General features: G+C 46.4%; 1 protein-coding gene across 2 annotated transcripts in view; it reads right to left on the bottom strand.

Moving 5' to 3' along the window:
• ST6GAL2 (ST6 beta-galactoside alpha-2,6-sialyltransferase 2) overlaps positions 1 to 17,475 on the bottom strand; it is a 59,694-nt gene that overhangs the window by 40,696 nt on the left and 1,523 nt on the right. The window lies entirely within an intron of this gene.

Below are 17,475 nucleotides of genomic sequence, written 5' to 3'. Positions count from 1 at the left end.
AAACAAGAATAAGAACTCGTTAATTGTGTTTATATTTATGTTTCTGTTTCCCGATCTCTTTGGGTCATAATTCCTGCCAATACATCAGCACAAAATATAAATCTGACAGTGAATTCCAGCCTTGGTTGAGGACTTTCATGTGACAGCGTTATCAGTCTGGAAGAGAAAAGCTCAAAGCTAAAATGATTTATGGAAGCGTAAAAGAGCTCTGAGCTCACAGCAGGCTGTGAGAAAAACAATTTTTGTTTTAAAACACATATACACACTTATCATGGAGTCAAATAGGAAATCAACTTGAAGATTTAATATAAAACATGAGACTTTAAAGACACTTCTCTGTGTGGAGCTTTCAACTCTGCCCTGAGCTTCAAAGCCAAGTTTTCCATCTGCAGACCTCACCTCAGCAAAGGTGCGAGGGGCTAGGGTGGACTCAGTGGACCTCAGGAAAATCCAACGTGGTCTGGATGTTTTCGGTCTAGCCTGCTTTTCCAGATTTCAGTTTCAGAACCAGTAAAATGTTTCCAGGTTATGAAATAGTTTCTGAAGTTTCTCTGAGTTTCGGCCACCCGTGATAACGTACTCTAGTTCCTACCTGCCTCTGGTCGCTGCCAGTCACTGGGTCACTGTGCCCTGGCTGAGAGCTGCACAATTGTTCTTGCATCTGGTGTGTGTGCACACAAGCACAGTGCTGATTTTCCATTGCTTCATTCATTCCTAAACTCCACAGATACCTGCACACCTGACACATGCTGGATTCCAGGTATGCGATGTTAAACACATCAAACATACCCCCCGCCCCAGGCCTAAAGTAATGTGGGAAAGACAGAACCAAGTTCACAAGTCTGGCAGGATGCTAGGCATCCTGACTGATTTTTTTTTTTTTTTTTCCCTTTTGCTATACCTTCCTGAATTCACGGGGACAAAGAGCAGACCTTCTCTGACCCAGGATGACTGTCACAGAAGAACCAGCAGCCCTTTATGTTAATTCTCAGCTTTGAAGTTCAAAAGCTGCATTTCAAGGACTGTGGAGGGGAGGACACAAATTTGGAAGAATCCTTTTTGAGTCGGTTTTCCCTTGCCCAAAAGGAGGTAAAAACTATCCCTGGTGGCTCAGATGGTAAAGAATCTGCCTGCATGCAGGAAACCCTTTTCGATCCTTGGGTCAGGAAGATCGCCTGGAGAAGGGAATGGCAAAACATTCCAGTATTTTTGCCTGGGAAATCCCATGGACAGAAGAGGCTGGCAGGTACAGCCCATGGGGCCGCAAAGCGTCAGACACGACTGAGTGAGTAACACACAAAGGCTGATGGAAAGGAGAAGGGGAATTGAAATAGGAGAGTGAGACACTCAAAATACAGCTTCTGTGGAGTTTAGATAAAGCTGCATTTCTTGAACCCCGGGGATGTGGGTTGAAGATGCTGCATCAATGGGGGGTTGTGACGGTGGTACTGCCTGTATGATCTCTCTACCCCCACCCCTCACACACTCATCTCCTCAAGCGCTCTTCTTCCCAGTGACCATGGTCATCTGCTCCGGGGCCAACCTCAGACCCATCCTGCAGTGAACAAGGGAGCACCTGAGTTCCCCAAGATACCTTGAGCTCTGCAAGGATGACTCTATATAGACCCATGGTCTAGGGAAATGTGGCACGCTACCTGTGAATACAAAGCTGGATGTGGTCACAGTGAGAACACAGGTCCCAGGGCTGAAGTGCACGCCCTCGTTCTGTCTTCTCCTGTCATTAAGTGATGGAAAGAGATGGAAATATCTAAAAACCCACAAAAATCTCTTCTACTCGCAACACATTCCTTGTCATCTAATGATACTAAATAGATTGAACCATATTTTACATCCACAATCTTATAAAGTCCCACAGCTGAACAGAGTGCTGCAGGAATTAAACAGGAGGAAAATTAAGAATAGAATGACTATGCTGTAAAGTCTATAGAGTCATCCTCGCAGAGCTCAAGGTTTCTTGGGGAACTCAGGTGCAACTTGTTCATTGCAGGATGGGCCTGAGGTTGGCCCTGGAGCAGAAGACCACAAGGTGGCTCCCAGGGCTCACAGACAGGACCCCCAGGGTCCGTGTTCCTGAGAAAAACCCCCGGCAAGTGGAGAGAAGCATGGGTGCCCCACGTGCTACGGTGGGACCTGTGCTCCTCAGTCAACCTCTGCTGTCTTTGTTCTCTTAGCTGGAAAATTAGGAACAGCTGCTCTGAATGTCTCACAAAGTGATTGTGGGGACAGATTGAGACTGGGAGCCAGAGGGACGTGGAGCTGGAAAGAGCCTTATTATTATTGTGCATCGTCTTCTCTTGGTGGTGAAGACACAGAGGTTACAGAACAACACTTCTGTGTGTGGTGCGACACGTATGTGAAAAAAGAGAAATGGAGACAATGGATGACACATTGGAGACAATGAAGACGCATAGAACAATGGATGGACAGCAAGGGGGAAAGGGCCAGGGGGAGGATTAACTGGCAGACTGAGGTTGACATATATACACTATTGATACTAAATAGAAAATAGATAACTAATGAGAACCTACTGTAGAGCACAGGGAACTCTACTCAGTGCTCTCTGGTGACCTCAATGGGAAGGAAATCCCAAACAGCAGGGATCGATGTATACATACAGCTGATTCTCTTTGCTGTCGTTGCTCAGTGGTGTCCTACTCTTTGCAACCCCATGGACTGTGGCCCGCCCGGTTCTTCTGTCTGTGGGATTCTCCAGGCAAGAATACTGGAGTGGGTTGCCATTCCTTCCTCCAAAGGATCTTCCCGACCCAGAGATCAAACTCTAGTCTCCTGTGTTGCAGGCAGATTCTTTACCGTCTGACCCACCAAGGTAGCCCATAAAATAGAAAGCTAATGAGAGCCTACTGCATTGCGCACGAAACTCTACTCAGTGTTCTGTGGTGACCTAAATGGGAAGGAAATCTGAAAAAGACGGAACATATGTATATATATTCGCTTTGCTATACAGCAGAAATTGACACAACAGTGTGAAGCAACCATACTCCAACAAAAATTAATTAAAAAAATGAAACCTCCTGGCATCTGCTCCAGACTTGAACCAAAATCCCAGAGGCAGGGCCCATGTGCCTGCATTGCATGTTGGCCCTTGGATGGCTGCATGAGTGAGTAAAACCTCAGGGCAGGAGAGAGAACAGGTACTGTCCTCCCATGCAGTCAGGAGGTGGTTTGGCAGGAATCCCCAAACCACCCACAGAACCACCCACAGATGCTTGTCTGACCACAGCTTCCTAATCCCCATCACCTCTCCCCAAACCAGCTACACCCACCTTGACCCATATAGCCCTGTGCAGCCCTGGACCCCACAGGCGAGACTGGGCTCCCAGCTGAGTGCCTCTGCGAGGGCCATTTCCTCTGCAGGAAGATGGGGGCTGTCACCTCAGGAACCAGCTGGGGCACCCTTCCCTGGCTGCTTCCTGTGCTACCCAGCCCTGCGTCCGTGCCTGCTTCTCCCACTAGCAAGGGACTTTTAACACCCGAGGCACAGATACATGAATAAAAGAAACAGCAGAGTGTAATTATGCTTACAAAAACTTTCCCATAGCGTTGAACACTACTGCCTTTGCAAATCATACCCAGATTCCCATTTTACAGAAGCAAGATGTTAAGCAGCTGAGTCACAAACACCAGTTCTCTCTCCTCTGAAAGGCTGAGTGCCATCACACAGCTCAGCCAGTCTTCCAGAGGATTTTTATTAGATTCTACACAGTCCATGTGCTTCCAGGCACGGGTGCTCCCAGAATGGTCTCCCCTTCTTCCTTTTTTCCTTTTCCACACTTTCTACTTGATTCTGGAATGGTCTATGATAAACACAGCTTGTAACAAACCTTTCAAAAAGAACTTCTCTAAATGTCATCCCTGCTCAGCAATGTACAGATAAAAGTTTTAAAATTGGCTCTCAGGCAAGGGGAGTGGGGAGGAGACCTGATTTTTAGCATTTGCCTTTCTATGGTGTAAGTATTTCCACCACAGCCAATTTCAATCTACTTATGTGTCCTTATTGAACTCAGAGGTGGGAACAGACACAGAAGCTCATCTCAGTATTTTTACTACACAGATGCAATAGATGCAAAGGACTCCTGAAGGAGAAAAGGCAGAAGATGTGATGAAACTGTTAGGAATCGATGAGTTTTGAGAGCTGACCATCTTTGTTTTTAATATAATTTAATAATTGGCTCACAAAATTCCTGGGGGCTTCTCAGATGGCTCAGTGCTAAAGAACCCGCCTACCAGTGTAGGAGACACAGGACATGTGGATTCAATCCCTGGGTCAGGAAGATCCCCTGGAGGAGGAAACGGCAATCCACTCCAGTATTCTTGCCTGGAAAATCCCATAGACAGAGGAGCTGGGCAGGTACAGTTCATGGGGTCACAAAAGAGTCAGGCATGACTAAGCGACTGAGCACCAATGCACAGAGTTCCTGAACATTGGCAAGGGAGCTGCAGAAACTGGGGCACCTCACCCCTCCCAGAAGAAGTCTATTCTGCAAGGGTATTCATGCCAGGGTTCCTGGTTGTTCAGACACCTGGAGGGCTTCAGGGTCCTTTAAACAGATGCAGAAGCACAAGTTTAGACCTTCGAGGAGGGTGCCATGTGGCTACCAGACAGCAGGTGTCTGTATGGCAGAGACAGGTGCACATGGGTGTCAGTCCTGCTGGTGAAGGCTCGGCTTCGGGGAGAGGGTCTCCAGCGCTGCTGGCTTTCAATGCCCAGATGACAGGATGGTGATGATAAAGCTGGTTTGCTGTTTCTTCCCAGCATGTCCTGTTACACACATTCACATGTCTTGACTTTTATCTTAGGTCCCGCCTTCTTGTAAGACTCTACATCATGATGTCCAAGCTCTGGGATCCATCATCCTCAGAGGCTTTCGCTTCACAGGTGAGGGTGCTGAGGTTCAGGGGCGGGCACGAGCTCTCAGGGGAAAGTGACGGGGGCTGGCAGCCGGGTTTTGTCTTTTTATAAAATCACTTGCTATTCAAAGTGCTGAAGGCACTCTATTTTATTTGCTTGTTCATCTGTACAGGCACTGACTCATTTCCAGAGGGCTAATAAGATTCATCCTCCGTGACTTACGGAAACCTCTGTGCAGCCTGCTCAGTTCTGGAGGTGACACTGAGTGGCCTGGCTGCATCTGACCAGCTGCCTGTGTTTAAGCCTCACCCGGTGGTAGAAGGAGTAGAGCTCACAGGCTGCAAGTGTGCTGCTGTGTCAGTGATAAGCCTAAGAATGACCTGTGAGCTGGGCGCTATGAGTGCCTCAGTTTCATGATGAGAAACCGAGGTTGAGTCCATGGGACATCAGTCGGGCCGGCTTCACAGGCACACAACCGGGAGCCCTAAGGCAGCCCTACAGGAACCCGCGTGCAAAGGGCCAGCCTTGGTTTCCTGCTCCCCTGCTGCTGTCTTGGAGGTCTTCAGAGTTGTGTCTTTGATTCTGTGTATTCTAAGTGAAGCTAGAAGGGAGACCAGGACCATGGAGCGTGTGCTCCAGCAGAACAGAGGTGGAGTATTCTCTGTGCAACCACCAGTCCTTGCTACTCATCCATGTGCGGCAGCTGAGTTTTTGTGTGGACATAAGTTTTCAACTTCCCTGGCAGCTCAGATGCTAAGAAGTCTGCCTGCAGTGAAGGAGACTCATGTTTGATCCCGGGTTGGGAAGATGCCCTGGAGAAGGAAATGGCAATCCACTCCAGGATTCTTGCCTGGAGAATCCCATGGACAGGGGAGCCTGGTGGGCTACAGCCCATGGGGTCAAAAAAGAGTCAGGCACAGTTTAGCAACTACAACAAGAACATCAACAGCATAGAATGTATAAACCCAAGAGTGAACCCAAAGGTTAACTATGGACTTTGGGACATTATGATGCATCAATGTAGGTTCATCAGATTGCAACAAATATACCATTTGGGGGTATGCTGTTAATAGAGGATGCCGTGCATGTGTGAGGCAGGAAGTCTCCATATGTTCTGCTCAATTTTGCTGGGAACCTTAAGCTGCTCTAAAAGTCTGAATTTTTTGTTTTAAAAAAAAGTAGAACAGAAAGAAGAAAAGAAAAAAGAATAATGACCACAAATTCCTCCAAAGTAGAGGCCTGGAATCTGGAACTTAGTCTGTTGGCTCCAGAGTTCATGTCTCTCACAGCGACTGCCCTCTACAGTTTACAAAGGGTCTCCCCATATTGTCAAGTCAGTGCCATATGGGTTTCAAATTAAATGTCCAGTTCTGACCTCCGGTGTGCTGAAAAGAAACTTTTCACAGCTCATAAATCGTTAGCACCTGCTATAATAAAGTAAGCATCAGTGTTCAAGCCTCCAAGCAGAGGTCAGGGGCTGAAATCCCCTGCCACGCCCCCACAGTGCTCGTGTAGGTATGGATGCAATGAGGTGTGTGTCGGAGAAAGAGATGGAGACGGAGGCAGGAGCACGGAATCCAGCACAAGAAACGCCATCCGCCCTCCCTCAGGGGAGAGTCTGGGAGCTGCGGAGACCATGACAAGAAGCCAACTTAGTTCTCTTTTTAAGAAGGAGATGGCTGACCTCAGCACGTTCCTGTTCCCACACTTGTTAACTGTGGCCAAAGAGTGTAAACCAGGGAGCGAGTACAATAACAACCCTGTGAGATGCACGATTCATGGAAGGAGTGTCCTCGGCCCCTCTCCTTGACTCCCCAGCCCTGAGGATAAAGAGGCAGTGGGCGGAACTTCACTGCTTGATGGCAACAAGCCCAAGTCTGCCATGAAAGGAGCGACTTTTACTCAACAAATACCTACAGGATCTACTGGAGGAATGTTCGAGCTGGCGACACAAAGGCAGATTACATAAGTTTCCACGTCTCAGAGTCTTTTTTTTTTTTCAAGTAATTAATTTATTTGATGGGGGATACTTACCTTACAATACTGTGATAATCTTGCTATACATTGACCTGAATCAGCCACGGGTGCACATGTGTCCCCCCATCCTGAACCCCCCTCCCACCTCCCTCCGCACCTCATCCTTCTGGGTTGTCCCAGGGCTTTGGGTGCCCTGCTTCACGCATTGAACTTACACTGGTCATCTGTCTTACATATGGTAATATACATGTTTCAATGCTATTCTCTCAAATTATCCCAAATTATCTCGGCTTCTCCCACAGAGTCCAGTGTTCTTTATGTCTGTGTCTCCTTTGCTGCCCTACATGTAGGATCATTGTTCAGTTCAGTTCAGTTGCTCAGTCATGTCCAACTCTTTGCGACTCCATGGACTGCAGCATGCCAGGCTTCCCTGACCACCACCAACTCCCGGAGCTTGCTCAAACTCATGTCCATCAAGTCGATGGACATGAGTTGGATGGTGATGCCATCCAACCATCTCATCCTCTGTTGTCCTCTTCTCCTCCTGCCTTCATTTTTCCCAGCATCAGGGTCTTTTCCATTGAGTCAATTCTTCACATCAGGTGGCCAAGGTATTGAAGTTACAGCTGCAGCATCAGTCCTTCCGATGAATATTCAGGACTGATTTCCTTTAGGATTGACTGGTTTGATCTCCTTGCAGTCCAAGGGACTCTCAGGAGTCTTCTCCAACATCACAGTTCAAAACTATCAATTCTTTGGTGCCCAGCTTTCTTTATAGTCCAACTTTCACATCCATACATGACCACTAGAAAAACCATAGCTTTGACTAGACGGACCTTTGTTGGCAAAGTAATGTCTCTGCTTTTTAATATGCTGTCTAGGTTGGTCATAGCTTTTCTTCCAAGGAACAGATGTCTTTTAATTTCATGGCTACAGTCAGCATCTGCAGTGATTTTGGAGCCCAAGAAAATAAAGTCTGTCACTGTTTCCACTGTTTCCCCATCTATTTGCCATGAGGTGATGGGACCAGATATCATGATCTTAGTTTTTTGAATGTTGAGTTTTAACCTAGCTTTTTCACTCTCCTCTTTCACTTTCATCAAAAAGCTCTTCAGTTCCTCTTTGCTTCCTGCCTTAAAGGTGGTGTCATCTGCATCTCTCTCCCAGCAATCTTGATTACAGCTTGTGCTTCATCCAGCCTGGCATTTCACATGATGTACTCTGCATAGAAGTTAAATAAGCAAGGTGACAATATACAGCCTTGAGGTACTCCTTTCCCAATTTGGAACCAGTCCATTGTTCCATGTCCGGTTCTAACTGTTGCTTCTTGACCTGCATACAGATTTCTCAGGAGGCAGGTAAGGTGGTCTGGTATTCCCATCTCTTGAAGAATTTTCTACAGTTTGCTGTGATCCACATAGTCAAAGGCTTTGGTGTAGTCAATAAAGCAGAAGTAGATGTTTTTCTGGAACTCTCTTGCTTTTTCTATTATCCTCTCTATGAGGCTGAAGGTAAAGACCCCCCTGAACTCCGAGGGAACCCCCTCCCCTGACAGCTGCCCCTCACCCATCCTGATACACAGCTCAGCTGGACAGAGCAGGTGCCCGGCCTCTACACCTGGGAAACAGATCATCTTTATTTACCTGTTTGTCAGGGTTGCTTGTGTTTCAGACGGTAAGGAATCTGCCTACAGTGCAGGAGACCTGTTCAATCGCTGGGTCAGGAAGATCCCCTGGAGAAGGGAATGGCAACTCACTCCAGAATTCTTGCCTGGAGAATCCCATGGACAGAGGAGCCTGGAGGGCTACAGTTCATGGGGTTGCAAAGAGTCTGACATGACTGAGCACACACACAGCACAAACAAGGGAAAGGCAGGACCTCTTGTAAGATCTGAATTATTCATCATCAGTTTCTAGGAGGCCACAAAATTGTCTTGACTTTGAGGTTCCCTGCCTGAGAGTAAATCTTCTCAAGCAGTCTGAAACAGTTGGAAAGAAGAAAAAGAAACAAGCAAAACACTCAGCCTACTGCGAAGGTCAAGGCTGAGTTCACACTCTCCTGAAATGTTGGGGTCCACTGGAAACCAGCTTCAATAACCCATGGTTCTGAATTCCCAGAAGAACACAGCACCAGTTGGTGAGCTAGTTTGATCACAGGCTTAGGCCTTCCTGACTGGCATCAGGATTTCAGAACCCAGTAAGAGAATTTTCTACCCAGTTTCAGTTTTCAAAGACCTTGTCCAGGACAACAACATAATTAAAAAGTGCAGAGAAACCAACTGGTAATGCAAACCTCATTAAGTTGGCACAGCGTGACTCATGAGGAAAATTAAAAGGGCTCAAGGGTGTGCAGAGAGCTAAGGTCCTACCGTTTTCACAGATTTTCAATTTTAATATATTACCACAAATAGCAGTAGCACTGAATACTGTGGGAATCAACCCAGGCCTGTGACAGTGGATGGTGCAGTGCTAAGTCATATCTGACTCTTTGTGACCCCATGGACTATAGTCTGCCAGGCTCCTCTGTCTATGGGAATCTCCAGGCAAGAATACTGGAGTGATCTGCCATGCCCTCCTCCAGGGGATCTTCCCAAGCCAGGGATTGAACCCACGTCTCCTGCACTGGCAGGTGGGTTCTTTACCACTAGCGCCACCTGGGAAGCCCAACAGTGGATGGAGGTTCCTCCAAAGAGCTTCCTTTGCCAGGTGTGTATGTCCAGAACCGACCTGGGTCTGTGAGACTTCGTGGAGATTCCAAGTGTTGCTGGTGCTGGGGGTTGTCACGGGACAGAACTGCCGCAATGCCACAGGCAGCAACGTGGCGGCTAAGGACCAACACACATGTTGTCATTAAAATCCACTTAACTGGATTATGAAAGTGATTTAAAATGACTTCCTTGGGTGAGAGGAAAGCCACGCTTAGGTACCTCTCTGTTCATTTGCAAGTCATCCCTTGTATCTTAAGCATACTTAAATGGAGCAAGAACAGTTTATTCAAACGCTCCATGTATTTTTTTTTTTTTTAACTCTATGTGCTTTCATTAAACTCCTGCAATGTTCTATTTACTACAGAGAATCACTTGAAGTCCCTAACTTCAACCACTGGTGACAGTCTTTATTTTCATTCTAGTATGGGTTCAGAGTAATGGAAAGAGTTCCTTTAATTAACTGACTCACTCAGGGCTGCCCCGAGCCCTCACTTGACCTTTAGGGAAAGCAATGCAGAGTGCTTAGCACATAGAGGACGTAGTCTGGGAAGATGCTTGGAAAATACAGGAAGCACCATATAAACTCTCATGATTCCAAATGCAGCTGACCCTCTGTCCCTCCTGGGAAGATGCCCTTAGTCTGCATGGCTGTCTCCTGCAGGGAGTGCTGGCAGAACGTGTAATGGCCATGCGTGACATTCAGGCCAGGTGTGACACACCGCTGGGGACACAGCACAGTACCATCTCTGGCTTCCCACCAAAGGTGTGTGTTACCTTCTCCACCTGCACTGGGAGGGCCAGAACTCAAAGCACTGCACTTACAATTCTTTGTGGTCAGCTGAGATTTGATTTTCCTGCCCAGGGACCTTTCCCAAATTTTAATATCTGTTCACAGATGATTCATGGGCAAGCAGGAAAAAACTGCAGCCCAACCACAACCACCACCAGCCCATCCCTGGGGACCAGCCTTATTATCCCACCAGGGGCTGCTAATGTGTGTGGCTCTGATTGTTAGGATTTGATACGTTTATGGATCCGAGATGAGTGCTTTTGTAAACTCTCCCTGGGAAGGTCCTACCCAATTTATTTACTAATTACTGGCCAACTACACATGTCCCTCACTTCTGAATGCTCTGTTAAAGAAAGGAACAAAGATGCCCAACTACATCTGGGATCATTATGAAAAGAGAGGCGCTTTTCAGGTGTTCTCTGTGAGATTCAGGGAGGCATACAAATAATAGAGTTGAATGGTTTAAGTCTGACTTCCTAAAGTAGCTAACAAAATGTGAGAAAGGAAGGCCTGCTCCAGACCCGATATGTTCCATGATGTCACTGCCCTGGCACCTGGAGATCATCAGGTGCTCGAGGTTTTGCTCAATTGGTAAAGAATCATCTGCAATACAGGAGACCCAGCTTCAATCCCTGGGTGGGGAAGATCCCCTGGAGAAGGGAATGGCAACCCACTCCAGTTCTCTGGCCTGGACAATCCCATGGACAGAGGAGCCTGGCGGGCTGCAGTCCATGGGGTCGCAAAGAGTCAGAAAGTGAAATTCACTTTTGTGTATCTTGGTGTGAACTTTACCATCTGTCCTCTGTTCTCCCCACACAAGCAAGGGGGCCTGTGACAGCCCCTGTGTTCTGTTCACCCTACAAACTGCCAGACACTAAAGGAAGGACACTTGGTTTTGAGGTACTTAGGTGACCGGACTGGACTTTAAGCAAAAATGTCCTTGGCAAGCACACAGGATAAACAAGGGCAATGTCGAAATATCTAACTGCAACCCTCAGTCCTGCTTTCATCCACCATGTAAAAACACAGTATAAAGCAAGCACACACCTGTCCTTCCTCCTCTAGTCCTGCTCTGAATCTACCTCCCCCCACAGGGAACTTGAGTTGTGATACCAGGAGTCCAGTCACCTGGCCCAGCCCAGCACCCTAGGGGCACCCTAGATACCCTGCTGGAGATGCCACTGCAGGATCTGGTCCCGAGGATGAAACGCATCCTGCACCTACCCAGGTACCGGGAGATGCTGACGCTGTAAGAACCCTCACGCTGCACACAGAGAGAAAAAAGCGCGTGTTCCCACACGCAGTCTTTGTTGTTGTGCAGTCGCTCAGTCACAGCCAACTCTTCTGTGACCCCCTGGACTGTAGCCCGCCAGGCTCCTCTGTCCATGGGATTCTCCAGGCAAGAATACTGGGGTGAATTGCCATTTCGTTCTCTAACACACGGTCTACTTATAATAAACAAAGAGTGCAGTTTAAACCCTAAACATTTTTGAGATCTTCCTACTCCATTGACAATGTGGAATTCTCCAGAGATCTCTGATACAGGAAGAAGAGTGTTCTCTCGGTCAGAAGGCCAGGGTTCTGATCCTGAGTTTGTTTCTCAGCAGCTGTGAATCCCAGCCAGGAACGTTTACTTGTCACGATTCACATTCTCTCTCATATCTGACATAGAGTCACATCAGTCCCGGGATGTGTTCCTCCCCTATTTAAGTGTGAGTGTGTGTGAGGGTGTGCCAATGTGTGTGTGTGCTTGCGTGATCTTTTAAAAGATAGTCCTCTTTTTTTTTTTTTTTTGTCACTGGGACTTCTCAGGGGTATAGTTTTCCCAATTGTAAAATATAATTTACATAGTAAGACCCTTCTTCTAATAGGAAAAGCAAATTCATTCATTTAATCATGCACCTATAGGATTAACTATATCATTTATAAAACAAATTCCGTATTAATTGCACTTTTTCCTACCCATCTGTGGCCAGAGGTACAAATACAGGTTTTAACACACTGCAAAAGAGCCATCAATAGACTTTCAAGGAAGCTGCTTTTCACATTAATTTCTGATTCATGAAAGCTATTGGGGTATCTACAAGATTTACCTTTTCCCAAATATAATTTAAAGCCAAGCCATTCTACGCTCAGTCACTCAGTCATGGCCAACTCTTTTGTGACCCCATGGACTGTAGCCTTTCAGGCTCCTCTGTGCATAGGATTTCTGTGCAAGAATACCGGAGTGGTTTGCCATTTCCTACTCCAGAAAGTCATTCTAGAAGCCACAATAATTAGCAACATGCAAGAACCTGTACTTGAAAAATTTGTATAATTTGAACGCAGAAAACCAATGGTTCTAAAGTTAATATAGCATTCTTCTCTCAGGCTCAAATCCTAGAAGCAGCCTGGCATAGGACTAAGTATGTGAACTTTAAATTTCTGAAACAAAGGCTTCTGACCAAGACACTGCAGGATTTTTCTTGACGATGTATTCTCTAATGCTTTAGCCAATATATTTCTAAACATCCAAGAGGCTACTTTCTAGGCTTGCACTCTTTGATGACCCAGTAACTCAAAAGTGTGTTAGTTGCTCAGGCGTTTCTGACTCTTTGCGAGCCCGCGGACTGTAGCCTGGCAGGCTCTTCTGCCCATGGGATTTTCCAGGCAAGAATACTGGAGCTTGTTGCCATTCCCTTCTCCAGGAGATCTTTCCAACTCAGGGATCGAACCCAGGTCTCCTGCATTGCAGACAGATTCTTTACTGTCTGAGCCACTAGGGAAGCCTCAAAGCACAGGGGTAATTCTCTTGAATCTTAGCTTATATTTTTCTTTGAAAATGTCACTGCTGTCACACCCCGTGAGCCTGAATTTCACCCTACTACTGCATGACCGGATATCCCAAATGGCCTGGGCCACCTTTCAGCTGCAACTCAGGCTTCTATCTGCCTCCAGGTTCCAAAAGACACATACTCCAGGCCTTGTGCTTGCAGCCTGGACAACCTTCTGGAGCCAGCACGCCTGGGTGGGGCTGGGAGCTCTCAGTCAGTGCGCTTCCTCTTCAGAGTGGTATCTCATGTTGCTGCGTGGCCTTTGGAGACACCCAAGTTCAGTTCAGTTCAGTCACTCAGTCATGTCTGACTCTTTCCCACCCCCATGGACCGCAGCATACCAGACTTCCCTGTCCTTGACCAACTCCCAAAACCTGCTCAAACTCATGTCCATCAAGTCCATGATGCCATCCAACCATCTCATCCTGTCACCCCCTTTTCCTCCTGCCTTCAATCTTGCCCAGCATCAGGGTCTTTTCCAATGAGTCAGTTCTTCGCATCAGGTGGCCAAAGTATTGGAGCTTCAGCTTCAGCATCAGTCCTTCCAATGAATCTTCAGGACCGATTTCCTTTATGATTGACTGGTTTGATCTCCTTGAAGTCCCTTCTCAAGAGCCTTCTTCACCACAGTTCAAAAGCATCACTTCTTTGGTGCTCAGCTTTCTTTATGGTCCAACTCTCACATCCATACATGACTACTGTAAAAACCATAGCTTTGACTAGATGGACCTTTGTTGGCAAAGTAATGTCTCTGCTTTTTAATATGCTGTTTAGGTTGATCATATACAATCTTTTCTTCCAAGGAGCAAGTGTCTTTTAATTTCGTGGCTGCAGTCACCATCTGCAGTGATTTTGGAGCCCAAGAGAATAAACTCTGTCACTGTTTCCATTGTTTCCCCATTTATTTGCCATGAAGTGATGGGACCGGATGCCATGATCTTAGTTTTTTGAATGTTGAGTTTTAAGCCAACTTCTTCACTCTCCTCTTTCACTTTCATCAAGAGGTTCCTCAGTTCCTTTCTGCCATCAGGGTGGTGTCATCTGCATTTGGAGACATCCAAGCCCAAGTTCAGATCCCAGCTCTGTTCTCACTCTTGAGGCAGCCACTTCCTCCTTCTGAGCTCAGTCTCATAGCATGGCCCAGGTTATGGCCAAGGTGCCCCTTGATGCCCTGTGCAGACATAACAGCAGGGTGGGGCATGAAAAGTCTCAAAGCAGAGGCTCTGATTATTCTTGGCGTCACTGCTCTCCCCAGGACTATGGGCTGTTGGAAGGGATGTCCAGTATGGATAACTAAAGGTTCCTTCTCTTCTGAGCAGGGGAATTAGCTTTTCAATACGCCAGAAAACACAATTATCCATTCCATGCAATCCGCATGCTGGAAGACACCTTGGAGAGAGTTTAAGCAGAGTCTTCATCTGGCAGCCCTGAAAACCATGCAGGTCTGTGCAGAACTCGGGACCGAGAGGTCACCCTCCTGCTTCATTCTCTGAGAAAGTCCAGCGCAAAACTGCTACCCCAACCCTCACACTTGTTAGAAACAACATCTGCCTGGAACTGGGGATTCTTTCCTGGAGAAGACCACAGTGGGCAGCGGAAAGTGGGAGGGGTATGGACAGGTCTGTTCAGACAAGTCCCTGAGAGTGGGTGGCGGTGCTCTGATGTCAGTCCATCCAAAGGGCAATTCCATGTCAAAGCAGGAGGGACTTGATGCTGGGAGGCAGACCGGAACCTGCCTACGGCCAAGGGAAGACAGTAGGCAGACCACTGCGGGAAACCCAGCTTTTACCAAGTGGCAGGTCTAGGATGGATGTGAGGGCTGGACCAAACTACTGGCTGAGGACTGCTTGGGCCAGTCTCACACCCTTTACATTAGGGCCAGTCTCACACCCTTTACATTAGGGCCACCACTTCACCCACAGGCCAGGTGTGTTCCATGCATTTTGAATTGCATCTCTTCCCCATCAATTTAGGGGGGCTGGACGGGGCTTAGAATTTAAGATCAGGATGGGATTTTGTAAGAGCCATAATAAATCCATGCTTCTGCCCAAGCCCCATGTTTATACATAAATCGCTCAAAAGTAGAAAAATGGCAGATGTAGTAATCCACAGTCTGATGTTTATGCATAAGAGTAGCTGGTCACATCTTCCAGCACACTCAGGATTTGGACTTGACACCAACCTGTTAAGAACATTGAAAACTGCTGTGTAAATTACACCTGCACAGTCCTGATTCCAAAATTAGTATCTGATTCTATGTAATTATTTCTCTTACTGTCAGTTGTCAATTTAATCCCCTAGTTCTTTTTAAAGGAGTGTCCAATGATTAAAATTGCAAAGCTTGACATACCCCTACCTTGAAGGCACTATCTTTGCTAAGACATTCAAGCAAGAAAAGTAAAGTAGTTCACTTAATTTAAGCAATTACAAATTAAGATGATATAATAGAAGATCCAGGAGGGAGAAAAAACACTGTATACTTAGGTGAATATTAAAACAAAGGCTGTCCCAATTATTAATGCATAAAACATTTTTTATGCAAAAGCATCAAGAATGAGACAACAAATCTAGACATTAATTAAAAGTTTCTCAAAGGTCAAATATCTCCAAGTTTCTGGAAAGGAACTTGTCATTGGCTTACCTAAGTAATAGGTACAAAAGTATAGAAATAAACTGGTATTTATAGAAAGACTTAAGCACTGAGAAACACTTGGATAAACTGTAGACACAGAGGATAAAACTCCAGTTAGTATAAGCATGCACACACTTCATCATCTCAGGAAAAGGAGAATCTCAGAAAAAAAGAGCTCCAGAAACAAACATCTACAGGAATTTCTCAGCAACCACTTCACTGTTCAACTTATCTCACAGGCTGGCCACAAATCCTTCCCCAGACCCAACAGATGTGTTCACCTCATGAGTAAACTTTTCCGTCTTAATTATCCTCATCAGAGACTGAGCAGCGCTGCCTGCTCTTCTCTACATAATAATCCATTCACATATTTTCAGATGTGAAATTATCTCAGCTTTGAATCCTACAGTCTAAATGTCCTCAATTCTTTACTTCTCAGATCGCAGGTACCACTTACTACATTCAGCAAATGCTGGTTTCTGCTGAGCTCTCTCCCACCTTTGGCCCTTCTTGTCTGAACTTTGGGTTCAGAACCCCACTAAGAGCTGAGGTTCATTACACAGTCTCTACAGAGATTTAGCACAAAGCTTCAGAAGCTTCACCTGCACCAAGCAGAAAGGAATACCCCCAGTTTACCTCACTCACAACAAAAATTTTATCAAGAATTCCAACATGTTTGAGTGACTTTTCTTAAACTCAGCGGTAAAATTCAAGGCAATTCTTCCATTAGTTTCCAGCATTCCCCACTCCCTACTGCCAACAGTTTTCCTGATGTATGTGGGAAATGCGAGCCTTCAAGGGTTGGAAAAATTTTGGTTGCCAGTTTCAGAAAAATAGCAGGGTAAAAATAAGCTCAAGGCCACACATCATTTCTCCTTTTAAAAGAAAACGTCAACCCCAAGTTTGCAACAACAGCATTTCAATTTTTGAAAACCACGGGTCATGAATTTTATTTCAATATGGCAAAGTATGTCGACCAAAATTAAAAAAAAAAAAAGTAACTATCGAGTAACCCGCCCGAGGCGTTTAAAATGTGCAGAAAGTACTTAAAATGCTTTTCGAGTCCCCCAGCAATGTCCTCACCAAGCAAACAGCCAACCGAGCTGGGGATCAGCTGGCCCCTTCCCGGTCAGAACGCCAACCGCACACAAAGCAAAGATTCCGACCAAATATGGTTTGCCTCTCCTCAATTTTTCAGCCTGATCACTAAAAATACGTTCACAACCAATCCAGCCAAGCATTACTCTTCTCCCAAAGTGCTTCTCGGATTATAAAACAGCTTTGAAAGTTCAGCCTGACAAAACAAACACGGTACCAGGGGGAGAGACCTGGAAGGCGTTCGCAAAAAGTCTCATTTAAATTCCTGGAAAGCACGGCTTCTCAAACAGCTATTCGGATCGCTTTGGAAGGAGGCAGCAGCCGCTTAGCTCCAGCCAGGAGTTTCACTCCGCTCCATTCCCCTGCATCGCAAAATCCGAAGGAGATGGACGTTGCATTCCATATCCCCGAATGCATCAAATCTCCTTTCGGTACACGGTGGAAAGTGGGACAACTCCGAAGCCGCCCTCCTCGCGCCAGTGCGCAAGAACGAACACCCCACTGCTCAGGATTCACAAGATCCTTCTGCCCCAAACGTTTCAGCTACAGAAAACTAGAGATCAGTGC

The sequence above is a fragment of the Bos indicus genome, chromosome 11, assembly GCF_029378745.1.
Source record: "Bos indicus isolate NIAB-ARS_2022 breed Sahiwal x Tharparkar chromosome 11, NIAB-ARS_B.indTharparkar_mat_pri_1.0, whole genome shotgun sequence".
NCBI lineage: Eukaryota > Metazoa > Chordata > Mammalia > Artiodactyla > Bovidae > Bos > Bos indicus.
The sequence above is the reverse complement of the archived record's forward strand: the minus strand, read 5'-3'. Positions and strand labels throughout refer to the sequence as shown.